Genomic DNA, 15,268 nt, shown 5'->3' with positions numbered 1-15,268 from the left:
AGTGTGAATACAGAGAACCTCTTGCCATTTGCTGTTCCTGGTTATCAAGTTGTTAAGGTTCCTGAGAATTTGAAAGTTAAAGGTGCCATTTTGGGCCATCAGCTGTCATTATCTAATGTGTATTGGGGCCAGGCCATGTTACAATAAAAGACTAAGCCAAGTTTGGTAAGGTCAGGAAGGAGACAGCACAGGGGAGAAGGTGTGGGAACATGGGATTGTTTGGCACCCATGTGGACTGGCAAGAAGCCGCCGAGGGTGTCTGTTTTTGTTTTAGGCATCCCCAGACAAAAGACAGAGACCCAGAGTCCTCTTTCTAAAGAGGATGGTCAAGCTGAGAAGAAACTGGGCATCCCCAAGATTTCCTCTGGCTTAGTCCCACTGGTCCTCTGAGGACCAAGACAGCAGACCTGACTTTTTCTGGGTACCATGAGAAAGCCAGGGGAGGGCAGCTCTTACCAGTCAGCTGGATTAGTGTCTCATGTTGATGTTCCAGTTGGCCTGTTGGACTGCAGCTGCACAAGGGAGAGAGAGAGAAAAGGGAGGATGAGAGAAAAGCGAACAAAGAAGAGATGGAGTGGTGGCCAGAGACCTTCAGGATCCAGGAATTAACTCAGGACGAGCTGCCATTGCCCACTGCTTCCTGGATTGCGAGAGAGCCTCTGCCCCCAGCACCCGTCCTGGGTTTCGGCACCAAATGTAAGAGTCAGAGGAAAGAAACACGAAATGCGGCTTGACTGTCAAAGACAGGTTTATTTTAGAAAAAACCTGAGGGGCTTCTGGCTGATTTCCGTCAGAAGTGCTTTCTCTTACAGACTGAGTATATATCGGTTTTAGGGTGAGGGGGCTTATTACAAGCTTGGAATGTTTCCGTGTGGGGGAGAAGTTTATGGCAGGGTTGGAATGTCTCTGGTCAGGGAAGAGTTTGGAATGTTTCTGGTTGGAGATATTATTTGTGGTTTATGATCATGCTGACTTAGCCATTAGGCTGATGCCCTTTGGATTTAGGCAGTTTTTGATTAAGGTGACTTTTAAAATGAGATGCTTGTCTATGATGTTGATGCTTCTGCTCAGTCACCCAGCCTCTAGTCAGAAAGCTTTTTTCTAGGAAGGGCAAAACTTCAGCTTTTCTCATCTTACTGTGTGCATATGTTTGAAAAGTGGGGATATGGTTTGTGAGCATGGTGCACTCAGACTGCTAGGACACTGACCAACTTTGCCTCAGCTCATAGAGGTGGTGGATCCATACCAGGACACAGGCCAAGAGGACATCAGGCTGCTGTCCCTCCCCACCACTGAACACTCAGTTCTCAAAAAGAGAGGATTATTCAGAAAGCAGCTTGCCAGTGTTCCTACCCACGCTTCAGAGCCCTGTCAGATTTTGCCTTGAGGTGGAAGAGAAGCAAGCTGTGAAACAGAGCTCCTAACCTCTTGCCTAAGAATTAACTTCAATTGCAATAGATCATGAGACATTTTAGCCAAAGGGCACTCCATCCTTGATGCAGTGGAAATGGAGGTGAAAAACAATTCACATGAGATTCGTGGATTTAATGAAGATACTGCCTGCACTGTAGGCCAGCTAATTTGTGGAGAAAACCATGAAAAAACACTGTTAGGGAGGAGTCCGTGAAGCGTATAAACTAACAACTATTAAATGCTGATCTCAGATAGTATTCTTAGAAAGGAGAGAAAACATACTTGGATTTACAGGGCAAATTTGTCTTTGTACTTTTTGAGAACAATAGAGCCATCAACCAGCAATTAGTACAGTTTAACATCTGAGGGCTGTCCAAGAGAGGAAGAGATTCCCATCATACCATTGTCATCCCAGGATGACTGCAGGCAGAAACAAAGCTGAACCACTTCCCCTCCCCTCAAGAGCAATATCAGAGGCTTAAAGTTATGAGGAAGAAATTGACAGAGCAGGAACATCGCCATCGTGGGCAAGCACCTCATTTTAAAATTCACCTTAATCGAAAGCTGCCTAAATCCAAAGGGCATCAGCTTAATGGCTAAGGTCAGCATGAACATAAACCACAAATAACACCTCTGACCAGATACATTCCAGACTCCTCCCTGACCAGAGACATGCACCAAAATAACCCCTACCTCTGGCTGGGAAGATGCCAGCCCCAAGAAACCCCCCTCCGGCCAGAAAGATGTCTGCCCCCAAATAACCTTCCCTCCGCCCAGAGACATTCCAAGCTTGTAATAAGCCCCCTCACCCTAAAACCAATATGTACTCTTAGTCTGTAAGAAAAAGTGCTCCTGACCAAAATTGGCCAGAAGCCCCTCTCAGGTTATTTCTAAAATAAACCTATATTTAATCATCAAGCTGTGTTTCTTTCCTCTTTAACTATTACAGAGATAGACTTCACCAAAATAGTCCAATCAGTCACTAAACAAAATAAAGCAAATAACAATAACAAGGCCTGGAGAAATTGAACATACTCTGAGAAGGTTCGGTATGTTATCAAAAATGTTCAATTTGCAACAAGTACAGCCCATACATCAAAAAAAAAAAAAAAAAGAAAAAAGAAAAGCTGACAATAGAAACTGCCTGTGAGAACAGATAGCAGATTAATAGAAAAATACTTCAAAGTGTACATTATAAATATGTTCACAGAACCAAAGAAGAGCATGACTTAAACACATTGAGATTTGGAATCTAGCTGAAGGTTTCTCCACAATAACTACCCTACTTTCACAATTTTTCTAATGTAATGACTTCTGTGAAAAATGACAAGCCTGGCCAGGCACAGTGGCTCACACCTGTAATCCCAGCACTTTGGGAGGCCAAGGAGGGTGGATCATGAGGTCAGGAGTTTGAGACCAGCCTGACCAACATGGTAAAACCCTGTCTCTACTAAAAATACAAAAATTAGCCAGGCGTGGTGATGCGCGCCTGTAATCCCAGCTACTTAGAAGGCTGAGGCAGGAGAATCGCTTGAACCCGGGAGGCGGAGGTTGCAGTGAGCTGAGATGGTGCCACTGCACTCCAGCCTGGGTGACAGAGTGAGACTTGGTCTTAAAAAAAAAAAAAAGACAAGCCCATTATTAGCGGTTCATTAATTAGACTTATATTCATTAATAGGTTTTGAACATACATTGCTACCAGTATCACAGAAGGTGCAGGTTTTCTGCCATGTATGAATTGTTTGAAAGTAAATGCACTGATTACTCTGCAACAAGGCTCCCCCATAGCTATTATAAAAATAATAATATCCATGTATGAAGTTTCTTAGTTCTATTTCCAAGTGAAGTATTTTATAAATACTTCAACATCTATGTTACATTAAGTATATATTTTTGTTGAAAATTTTGTTTTAAAAATTGGTAACATGCAAAGATCCCCTCAGGGACTTTTTTTTCCCCTCTTTTGAGTGCAAATCACCTTAGATTTCTCCCAGAGTTTTTCTGTTGATCTTTAATGTTCTGGTTTTCCCATTTGTTTCCTAAAATGTAGACTGAGAAAAATCATCATCATTTAGAAAGTATGGAAGAAATACTGGATTGTAGGTTCATTGTGCACTGCAGCCATGCTTGATCAATTCATCAAAATACCCCCTTTCCACATTCCAAGTTTTGGAATAGCACTGATGGCCAAGAAGCACTTCTCTAATTGACTAAAGGAAAAAAATATTATCCTCACCTATAGAAGACAGGTGCTGATGGCTTCCCTCATCACATCTCTACAGATTCTTCATGGAAAAATCCAGCAAAGCCCACTCCTCCTGGATGAAGTTCACAGCCACATCTTCAAAGACCACCAAGCCGTGACATATCCCAGATATGTGTAGAGGAGGACAGGTGAGACGGACAGCACTGGGGATCTAGACTCAGTTCATGAGAGTTCACACTGAAGCGGTGTCATTGTCTCACGGCCATGGAAAACTAGGACATGGACACACACAGGAGTGAGGTTCTGAGCAGAAGTTTAATAGGCAAAAGAGATGAGCTCTCTCTGCTGCAGAGAGAAAGGTCCCAGAGAAGTGGGTTGCTGCTTCCACAGCGAAATGCAGACAGTTTTATAGATGAGCTTGATGAGGCAGTGTCTGATTTACATACGACACAAAAGATTGGTTGGGGCCAGGTGTGGTGGCTCACGCCTGTAATCCCAGCACTTTGGGAAGCCAAGGCAGGCGGATCACGAGGTCAAGAGATCGAGACCATCCTGGCTAGCACAGTGAAACCCTGTCTCTACTAAAACTACAAAAAATTAGCCGGGTGTGGTGGCAGGTGCCTGTAGTCCCAGCTGCTCAGGAGGCTAAGGCAGAAGAATGGCGTGAACCCAGGGGGCAGAGCTTGCAGTGAGCCGACATCCTGCCGCTGCACTCCAGCCTGGAAACACGGCAAGACTCCATCTCAAAAAAAAAAATAGGCCGGGCGCGATGGCTCACGCCTGTAATCCCAGCACTTTGGGAGGCCGAGGCGGGCGGATCACAAGGTCAGGAGAGCGAGACCATGGTGAAACCCCGTCTCTACTAAAATACAAAAAATTAGCTGGGCGCGGTGGCGGGCGCCTGTAGTCCCAGCTACCCGGGAGGCTGAGGCAGGAGAATGGCTTGAACCCAGGAGGCGGAGCTTGCAGTGAGCCGAGATCGCGCCACTGCCCTCCAGCCTGGTGGACAGAGCGAGACCCTGTCTCAAAAAAAATAAAATAAAATAAAATAAATAAAAGAGTAAGCAATGAAGGAACAGAGTGATAAATTTAAATAAATTAAAATTAGGAAGGTAAAAGACGAACAACAAAGTAGGAGAAAAATGCCTGTAGTACATGCAATATAAAAGGATTAATTTGTAGAGTAAAAACAAACACAAGATTAAAACATGGGAAAATAAAGAAAATACTTAACTGAAAATGAAAGACCATGTATGAAAAAATATCCATTTCCATAGTAATGAGGAAATAGCCAAATAAAATGTCAACTAGATGATATTTCTCATTGATTAGAAGGACGAAAATTAGTCAATTTGAGAATCCTAAGTGGCAATGACCATAGAAAATAAATAGGTATGCATGAATGAAGGAGTGGGGGTCAAGAGATACATTCCATTGCTATTTCATGTAATTTGAACTTTACCATAATCTACAGCCCAGTAATTTTTCTCTAGGTAGTTTATTGTGCATTTGTGCTTAAAGACTATCGGAGCAATATTTTTCCTAAGAGCAAACAAAAACCCTGAAGAAGCTCAAGCACCATAACTATTGGAATGGATGAGGGTATTGGATGGCACACAGCCTTAAACACTAGCACGTATGAAATGTACTGAGGCAAGGAAAACAGCAATAAGCCTTTTCATTTTAATGAAATAAGGCCCATCCATCCATCAAGCAATAATCTCTCTAGCTATCAATTTATTATTTATTTTTATTTATTATTCATTTGTTTGGAGATGAGGTCTGGCTATGCTTCTCACGCTGGTCTAAAACTCCTGGCCTCAAGTGATCCTCCTGCCCCTGCCTTCCAAAGCACCCTGCCACTATTTTGCAATATGCCCAGAGAATTCTATTCTTAACAAGACCTACCTTCAAAAGAAACTGTTTCTCAAAAACCAGATTGAGATTTTACCAGAGGCAAACCTCTTGGCCCTCTTTTTTGCCTCAACTAAGCAGAAGTGAGGGAGAAATACTTGAAAGCGTCACAACACAGAGACACAGGCTTCCTACAAATGAGGTCAAATCATAGGTCCATGAAATGCTTCCCATAGTCCCACACCTGATCACCACATCAATAGCAGCAGAATTTATACCATAATAACAGCAGAACACGACTGAAAAACTATGCCTCAGACCTTTTACTTACAGAAGTCTAAGGGCACAGAAATAAGTTGGGTGACACTGATGAAGTGGACAGATGTCTACAAACACAATGTACATAGACTGTCATGAAGAAACAGAAAATCTGAACAGATCTTCAGTTCTAGGAGACTGTTGTAGTAATAAACAAAACAAAACAAAACAAAAAACAGTAAAAACCTAAGACCAAAGAGTTTTACTGCTAAAATCTACCAAACATTTAAAATATTAATACCCATCTTCCCCAAACTTAAAAAAACTAAGAGAACACTTCCAAACTCATTTTATGGGCCCAAATCACACTAACACCAAAGAAAAGACACTACAAGAATGAAAGCTGCAGCTAAGTGTCCTTTCTGAATATGATACAAAAATTCTCAAATACTAGCAAACCATATTCAGCAGCATATTAAAAGATTACACACCATGACCAAGTGAGATTTATCTCTAAAATGCAAGGATGGTTCAACATATAAAAATAGTGGCCAGGCACGGTGGCTCACACCTGTAATCCCAGCACTTTGGGAGGCCGAGGCGGGTGGATCACAAGGTCAGGAGATCAAGACCATCCTGGCTAACACAGTGAAACCCCGTCTCTACTAAAAATACAAAAAATTAGCCGGGTGTGGTGGTGGGCACCTGTAGTCCCAGCTACTCGGGAGGATGAGGCAGGAGAATAGTGTGAACCTGGGAGGTGGAGCTTGCAGTGAGCCAAGATCATGCCACTGCACTCCAGCCCAGACGACAGAGCAAGACTCCGTCTCAAAAGAAAAAAAAGTAATACACCACAACCATCTCAATGTAGGTGTAGAAAAAGCGTTTGACAAAATACAAAACCCATTCATGATAAAAACACAGAACTTGAGCTAGAAAGAAACGACCTTGATATAATACAAGCCATACATTAAAAAGCCACAGAAACATAGTCAGTGGTGAAATACAAAAAACTTTTTCACTAAGATCAAGAACAAAACAGGATACCTGTTTTCACCACCTGCCTCAATGCACTGTTGGAAGTCCTACACATAATGATTAAGCAAGAAAAAGAAATGCATCCAAACTGAAAAGAAAAAAATAAAATTATCTCTGTCCACAGATGAAACAATCTTATAGGTAGAAAATCCTAAAGATTGTGCATAACACACATAGAACACCCCAAAATGGTTGGAACTAACAAATTCCACAAAGTTGCAGGATACCAAATCAACATGAAAAAGTCAGTTTCAACTGGGTGTGGTGGCATGAGTCCAAGCTGCTTTGCAGGCTGAGTCAGGAGGATTGCTTGAGCCCAGGAGTTCAAGGCTGTAGTACACTACAGTTGCTCCTGTGAATAGCCACTGCACTCCACCCTGGACAACATAGTGAGACCCCATCCCTTAAAGAAAAATCAGTCTCATTTATACATACTAACAACATATAATCTGAGAAGGAAATTAGGAAACAATACCATGAACAATAACAAAGGCAGCAAAAAACTTGTACACTGAAAACTATAACATGTTGTTGAAAGAAATTAAAGATATAAATGAATAGAAAGACATCTCATTCATAGATTTTAAGATTTAATATTAAGATATCAATACTACTGAAGATGGTCTAGAAAGTCAATGCAATTCCTATCCAAATACCAATGATTTTTTTTTTTTTTTTGGAGACAGTCTCACTCTACTCGTGTGTACCTGCTCACCTGCAGTGGCATGATCTCAGCTCACTGCAATCTCCACCTCCTGGGTTCAAGCAGTTCTCAAGTCGCAGCCTCCCAAGTATCTGGGACTACAGGTGCATGCCACCATGCCCGGCTTTTTTATTTTAGTAGAGATGAGGTTTCACCATATTGGCCAGGGTGGTCTTGAACTCCTGACCTCAGGTGATTCACCTGCCTTGGCCTCCCAAAGTGCTGGGATTACAGGTGTGAGCCACCGCACCTGGCACCAATGAATTTTTTAAAAAAACAAATAGAAATGCCCATCCTAAAATTCATAGGGAATCTCTAGGAACCCCAAATAGACAAAACGATTGATAAAGAAGAACAAGCCAGGTGCAGTGGCTCACGCCTATAATCCCAGCACTTTGGGAGGCCAAGGCAGGCAGATCACTTGAGGTCAGGAGTTTGAGACCAGCCTGGTGAACATGGTGAAACTCTGTCTCTACTAAAACATTTTAAAATTAGCTGAGCCAGGTACGGTGGCTCATGCCTGTAATCCCAGCACTTTGGGAGGCCGAGGTGGGCAGATCATGAGGTCCAGAGATTGAGACTATCCTGGCCGATATGGTGAAACCTCGTCTCTATTAAAAATACAAAAATTATCTGGGTGTGGTGACACACGCCTGTACTTGGGAGGCTGAGGCAGGAGATCGCTTGAGTCTGGGAGGTGGAAGTTGCAGTGAGCCAAGATCGCGCCACTGCACTCCAGCCTGGCAACAGAGTGAGACACTATCTAAAAAAAATTAGCCAGGCCGGGCGCGGTGGCTCAAGCCTGTAATCCCAGCACTTTGGGAGGCCGAGACGGGTGGATCACGAGGTCAGGAGATCGGACTTATCCTGGCTAAACCACGGTGTAAAACCCTCTCTACTAAAAAATACAAAAAAAAAAACTGTCCCGGCGTGGTGGCAGGCTGTAGTCCCAGCTGTGGGAGCTGAGGCAGTGGGGGCCCGGAGGCGGGCTTGCAGTGAGCTGAAGTGAGCTGAGATCGGCACTGCACTCAGCCCGGGCAGCAGAGCGAGCTCCATCTCAAAACAAAAAAAAAAAATCGCATGGTGGTGTGGTGGGTGCCTGTAGTCCCAGGTACTCAGGAGGCTGAGGCAGGAGAATTGCTTGAACCCAGGAGGTTTGGGTTGCAGTGAGCCAGGATTGCACCACTGCACCCCAGCCTGGGTGACAAAGTGAGACTCCATCTCAAAAAGAACAAATTTGGAAGTCTCACTCTTCTTTTTTAAACTTAAATATACAATAGATAAAAACACTGTAGTACTGGCACAAGGATAGAAGATATATCAATGGAATAGAGAACTCAGAAGATATCCTCACATATATGATTAAATGATTTTCAGCAAGGTACCAGGTTCATTCAGTGGGAAGAGGAAGTTATTGCAAAAAGTGGTGCTGGGAAAACAATCTTGACATGTGGAAGTATGAAGCTGGACCCTTTACACCATATACAAAAATGAAATCAAAATGAGGCAAGGACCTAAACTAAACTACTCTTAGAAGAATATATGGAGGGAGGAATTTCACAAAATTGAATTTGGCAATGATTTCTTAGATATCACACATGCCCAGTCACCAAAAGGAAGAAGAGACAAGTTTGACTTCAAAGTTAAAAACTTCTGTCCCTCAGGGGATACCATGAACACAGTGAAAAGGCAGCCCATGGAACTGCAGAAAATGTTTGCAAACACAGAACTGCCAAGGTGTTAATATGTGGAATATACAAAGAAAATGCACTTGACAAAGTTCAACATGTTCACAATGAAAACACTCAGTAAACTAGGAATAGAAAGGAACTTCCTCAACCTGCTATAAGGAATCTATTAAAAACCCACAGCTAACATCACAGACCCAAGAACACCCTCATTTTCAGCACTGGCTAATCTCTAGGATCAGTTAGGCAGAAAGTGAAGGCGGAAGCAGAGTTTTAAGCAGCCTTGCTAAGTGTTAAAGGAATGCCACAGCCTAGAACTATCCATAAAAACTGGAAAGTGTGAGGTTTTTTTTTTTTTGAGACAGAGTCTTGCTTTGTTTCCCAGGCTGGAGTGCAGTGGTGCGATCACTGCAACCTCCACCTCCCGGGTTCAAGTGATTCTCCTGCCTCAGCTTCCTCAGTAGCTGGGACTACAGGTGCGTGCCACCACACCTAGCTAATTTGTGTGTGTGTGTGTGTGTGTATTTTTAGTAGAGACAGAGTTTCACGGTGTTAGCCAGGATGGTCTTGATCGCCTGACCTCGTGATCCACCCACCTCGGCTTCCCAAAGTACTGGAATTACAGGTGTGAGCCACTGTACTCGGCCACCGTGAGGTTTTTTGTTTCTGCTTCTTTAGCTCTTATGATGCAAGGAAATCGCTGTCAAAACACAGGCTAAACACAAGCTAAAGGAACAGGAACTTCAAGGGCTGTGCTCAACAAGTAATACGATCTCTGCAAAAATACTTTGGAAAAGTCAACAAACAAAAATAGCAACACTGAAGAGGGAGAAACTGACTTCTAGAGTCATCCCTTATGACATTCAAATGTCCGTATTTCAACAAAATTTATGAGGAATACAGAGAAACAGAAAAACATAGCTCATTAATGGAAAAAATCATTTGAGATAAACCATTTCTAAAACCCTAGACATTAGACCTACTAGACAAAGACTTTAAATCAACTTTTTTTTTTTTTTGAGATGGAGTCTTGCTCTGTCACGCAGGCTGGAGTGCAATGGCATGCTCATGGCTCACTGCAACCTCCACCTCCTGGGTTCAAGCGATTCTCCTGCTTCAGCCTCCCCAGTAGCTGGGATTACAGGTGCCCACCACCACGCCCAGCTAATTTTTGTATTTTTAGTAGAGACAGGGTTTCACAATGTTGGTCAGGCTGGTCTCAAACTCCTGACCTCAGGTGAGCCACCCACCTTGGCCTCCCATTGTACAGGCGTGAGCCACCGTGCCCAGCCAAATCAATTGTCTTAAATCCTTATTAGGTGTGCAACGATAACAGAGTGTCAAAATACATGAGGCAAAAACTTCTAGAACTGTGAGGAAAGATAAGGAAATTCTCTTTCTTAGTGGGACACACCAACATACCTTTATCAGTAGTTGACAAATCAAGTGGGAAGAAAATCATTAATGGTATAGGTTTTTTTTTCAGTACCAAAGATAATTTTTTTTCCCCTTAAGACAGAGTCTTGCTGTGTCACCCAGGCTGTAGTGCAGTGGCACAATCTCGGCTCACCTCAACCTCCACCTCCTGAGTTCAAGTGATGATCCTGCCTCAGCCTCCCAAGTAGCACACCCAGTTTTTTTTGTTGTTGTTTTTTTGTTTTTTGTATTTTTAGTAGAGACAGGGTTTCAGTATATTGGCCAGGCTGGTCTCCAAATCCTGACCTCAGGTGATCCACCCGCCTCGACCTCCCAGAGTGCTGGGATTACAGGCGTGAGCCACTGCACCCGGCCCCAAAGAGAATTTAATGGTATAGTTTTAACTCAACAGCATCATCAATCAATTGGATTTAAGAGGTATTTCTAAGATACAGCAACCAACAAGAGCAAAGTACAAATCCTTCCCAAGATTGCATGGAATATTCACCAAGTTAGGCCACATTTTGAGCCATAAAACACCTCTTAACAAATGTAAATACTGAAGTGGGAAGATTGCTTCAGCCCAGGAGGTTGAAGCTTCAATGAGCTGAGATCATGCAATTGCAGTCCAGCCAGCCAGAGTGAGACCCTGTCTCAAATAAACCAAATAAAGCAGAGTAAGTCTAAAATCAACAATGTAACCTTCTAGTTTAGGCAACCAGAGAAAGAAGAGCAAGATAAATGTAAATCAAACACAGGAAAATAACAATTACAGAAAACATCAATGAAATTGAAAATCAGTAATATAGGCTGGGCACGGTGGCTCATGCCTGTAATCCTAGTACTTTGGGAGGCCTAGGCAGGAGGATCACGAGGTCAGGAGATTGAGACCATCCTGGCCAACATGGTGAAACGCCATCTCTACTAAAAATACAAAAATTAGCTGGGTGTGGTGGCGCGCGCCTGTAGTCCCAGCTCCTGGGGAGGCTGAGGCACGAGAATAGCTTGAACCCGGGAGGTGGAGGTTGCCGGGCGCCAAGATGGCACCACTGGACTCCAGCCTGGCAACAGCGAGACTCCATCTCAAAAAAAAAAAAAGAAAATCAACAATATCAAAAGCTGGTTCTGTGAAAATATCAATAAAATTTATATATATATATATATATACACACACACACACACACACACACCCTATAGCCAGGGTAAGAGAAAAAGAGAGAAGACCCAAAAAATTACTGATCATAAATGAAAGAGGGTTCATCACTATTAATTCCATGGACATTAAAAGAACCATAAAGGATTATTATGAACAATTCCATGCCCACAAGTTTGATAACTTGGATGAAATGGACCAATCCTTTGAAAGAGACAATCTACCAAAACACACACAAGGAGAGAGAAGCAATATGAATAGGTATATATGTGTTAAAAGAAAGTGAATCAGCTAATAACGTAGTAACGGTCCAAAAAAGGACAGACAAGGACCAAGACAGTCTCACTGGTCATTTCTGCCAAACATTTAAATAACTGACACCAGTTCACTACAATCTTTCTATAACATACAAGCGTAAACACTTCCTAATACATGCTATGAGGCCAACAGAATCCTACTGCCAAAACTAGGCAGATACGTTACAAAGGTAGAAAACTATAGACCAGTAACTCTCAGCATAGATCCTAAAAGTTCTCAACAAATATTCACAGATTGAATCTGAAAATGTAGAAAAAGAACTATACACCACCGTCAAGTGGGAATCATTACAGGTGTACAAGGCTGATTCAAAATTCAGAAATTGCTGGGTGCTGTGGCTCATGCCTGTAATCTCAGCACTTGGAGAGGCTGAGAGGGTTGCTTGAGCCCAGAAGGCAGAGTGAACCAGGGGCTGCTATTCACTAGATCCTCCAAGACACCTGGCGACTGTGAGCATCCTGGGGCAACCCCAGGAAGTCTGAAACCCAGGAATAGGGACAGATCACCCTGTAAAATTTCCAAAAGTGAACCTCAATCCAAAGACATTCTGGCAAGGTGTCTGTGCCTAGGGAAGATAAAAGGAGGAGAGGCACAAAGTTTTTTGCAGCAGAGTTTCATGCACTTACTCTGTTTTCCTCATGTGAAATGTTCACAAACAGAAAAATATTTTAAAAAGAGCCATCTATTGCTCTGTGAAAAAATGATAAAGTACTGCATCTGTTTGAAATGTACAGTAAAGGACAAATAGTTGGTAATATTTTGTATCGATGAAGCAAAGCTGGCACTTGGGAATGTGGGGAAGGAATTGGACATTTTGGAATTCATACAAACCCTAGAAGGGTTAAGTTCAGCAAACAGAATTGTGGATATGAGACCTGTGTCCCACACATTTGGAAAATGCAAGGGCAAACAAATACATGGGAAAATTGGTACCCCTAGGGAGTGTTAAAAGAAATAAGAGGCGATCAGTTTGGAGTGGCTGTAGTGCCCTGAGTTCCTACCCAAGGACACCAAAATCGAACACAAATGCAGCCTGTAAATTACCAGTTTAGAGGAAAATGAAATTTAGCCTCCAACTACAGGACCAGAACATTTCCACCTGGATAGACCTGTCAGAAATAGGAAAAACTGAAAGAAATTTGTTTTTAAAAAGTGGCCTAAGATGGCTGCAGGTTGGACATACAGGTACTAGAAACCAGACCCGGCCGGGCGCGGTGGCTCAAGCCTGTAATCCCAGCACTTTGGGAGGCCGAGACGGGTGGATCACGAGGTCAGGAGATCGAGACCATCCTGGCTAACACCGTGAAACCCCGTCTCTACTAAAAAATACAAAAAAAAAAAAAACTAGCCGGGCGAGATGGCGGGTGCCTGTAGTCCCAGCTACTCGGGAGGCTGAGGCAGGAGAATGGCGTAAACCCGGGAGGCGGAGCTTGCAGTGAGCTGAGATCCGGCCACTGCACTCCCCCCTGGGCGATAGAGCGAGACTCCGTCTCAAAAAAAAAAGAAAAAAAAAGAAAAAAGAAAAAAAAAAAAGAAACCAGACCCATGAAATAAAGCTGAACTCTCAGCCTGCAAGTCAAATATTTCACTGACCTGTACTGATTACAACCTTGCCTATCAGATGAAGCAAAGGTAGGACAGATTCAATCATCCCTCTCTAAACCCTAAGATGCCTGTGTACTGGTTAACCTTTCATATACTTTAACCACATACTTGCTTTATCTTATGTATAAGGTCACTGCCCACCTCTCCCATTTTCTATGTAACACAGCGTATACTTCACGTAGCCACTCCAGGACACATTGTGCTGGGTCTGCCTTCCCAGGCTATTGTCCTTAAACTTGGCTCAGAATAAAACGGCTGTTTTTTTAACCTTTGGTTGACAGACCAAATAAGGCGACTCATAACCAATCAAAAGACTGAATTTGGTCTGCTTCCTCATACACCTTAGAAAAGCCTTTCCTTCAAGCCCCCCTGACGGGACCCCAAAGAACAAGCCCTGGTTGGGTTATTCATGAACTGCCCTTGGCTAAAAATAATTAAATATTTAACGGTGCTGCATTTTAATTTTTACAGGTGAAAGGCGGGATTGGGAACCCCACAGACCACAGCTCCTCCCAGGAGAACCTCACACATGAGTCTGGATTCTCGCCGTGATCCTCCCGTGGCCCCCACACAATCTGGGGAGACGCGGGGCTGCGGGCGCTGCGAGCGCTGTGCTGCCGAGAGGGCTCCTGCCTGGGGTCCGGCTGCTGGCCTAGCCCCACCCTGTAGCTGAGGGGACCCAGGGCCCAGCTGCGCCAGGGAGACTCGGGTCCGCAGACCCTGGAATCACTGCTAAGAGGCCCGGGTCCCACCACAGCAGGTCCCAACCAGCCCCTCCTCCCGCCCAGCCTTGCACACTCACCATTTCCAGGCTCCCAGGTGTCCCGGGTCCTCCCTTGGCTCCGGGGATCAGTGCTGGTCACCACCGGACAGAAGCTGTGGTGGAGCCACCTCAGCCTCTGGAACGCTGATTTCAGTGGGTTAGGGGAACAAGAGCCCCTTAGACTCGCGGAGCTTGGCCCCACCCTCCTGGCAGAGCACCTGATTGGATGATTTACACAACCCTGCCCAGCACCCCTAGGATAGGGATCAAGCCCCACTCCCTAGGCCCGGGTTTCAGGAGAAGCCACGGAAAGCACGGAAGTGTGGAACTGGACTGACAGGTTCTAGCAACAGCCCTCCCCCCCCCCCCTCCCCCCACCGAGGCCAGGCTTCCTTCTGGAGCTTGGACGTGACCCCACACTGGGGCATTCGCATTTAAGAAAAACTTGCTCCGGGCTTTCCACAGTGGGCATTGGCATCTTCCTGTACTCACTGGGCCCTTTCTGTTTCTTCATCCTGGACAAGTGTGAGCAGGCAATTCCACACTCCGTGTCCAATGGAGCAGTACCTTTGCTGAAAGCTACTGGACTGGAACAGGAGGAAGGGCCCAGATGTCTTCCGGGGATCAGGAATTTGGGAAAAGCGGCTGGTGGGATGGCCAAGGCTTCCTCACACGTTATCTCAGTCTACCCATTTTCAGGGAAATGGCCAAGAAGGGAACAAAAATTAAGTGCATGGAAAAAAGAGTTATACTACCACAATATTCTGTAAAGAAATCAAAAGGGGCCGGGCGCGATGGCTCACGCCTATAATCCCAGCACTTTGAGAGGCCGAGGTAGGCGAATCACCTGAGG

General features: G+C 44.2%; 1 long non-coding RNA gene across 1 annotated transcript; it reads left to right on the top strand.

The window, feature by feature from the left end:
* Positions 1 to 505: 505 nt before the first annotated feature.
* On the top strand, positions 506 to 15,255 carry LOC108539624 (uncharacterized). Its single transcript, XR_001888440.1, has 3 exons — positions 506 to 696; positions 3,696 to 3,807; positions 14,124 to 15,255. It is a non-coding gene; the product is annotated as an uncharacterized LOC108539624 (long non-coding RNA).
* The last annotated feature ends 13 nt before the right edge of the window (positions 15,256 to 15,268 follow it).

This window comes from Rhinopithecus bieti, unplaced genomic scaffold (genome assembly GCF_001698545.2).
Source record: "Rhinopithecus bieti isolate Rb0 unplaced genomic scaffold, ASM169854v2 scaffold_15296, whole genome shotgun sequence".
Taxonomy (NCBI): Eukaryota; Metazoa; Chordata; class Mammalia; order Primates; family Cercopithecidae; genus Rhinopithecus; species Rhinopithecus bieti.
This window is presented reverse-complemented; position numbering and strand designations above follow the sequence as displayed.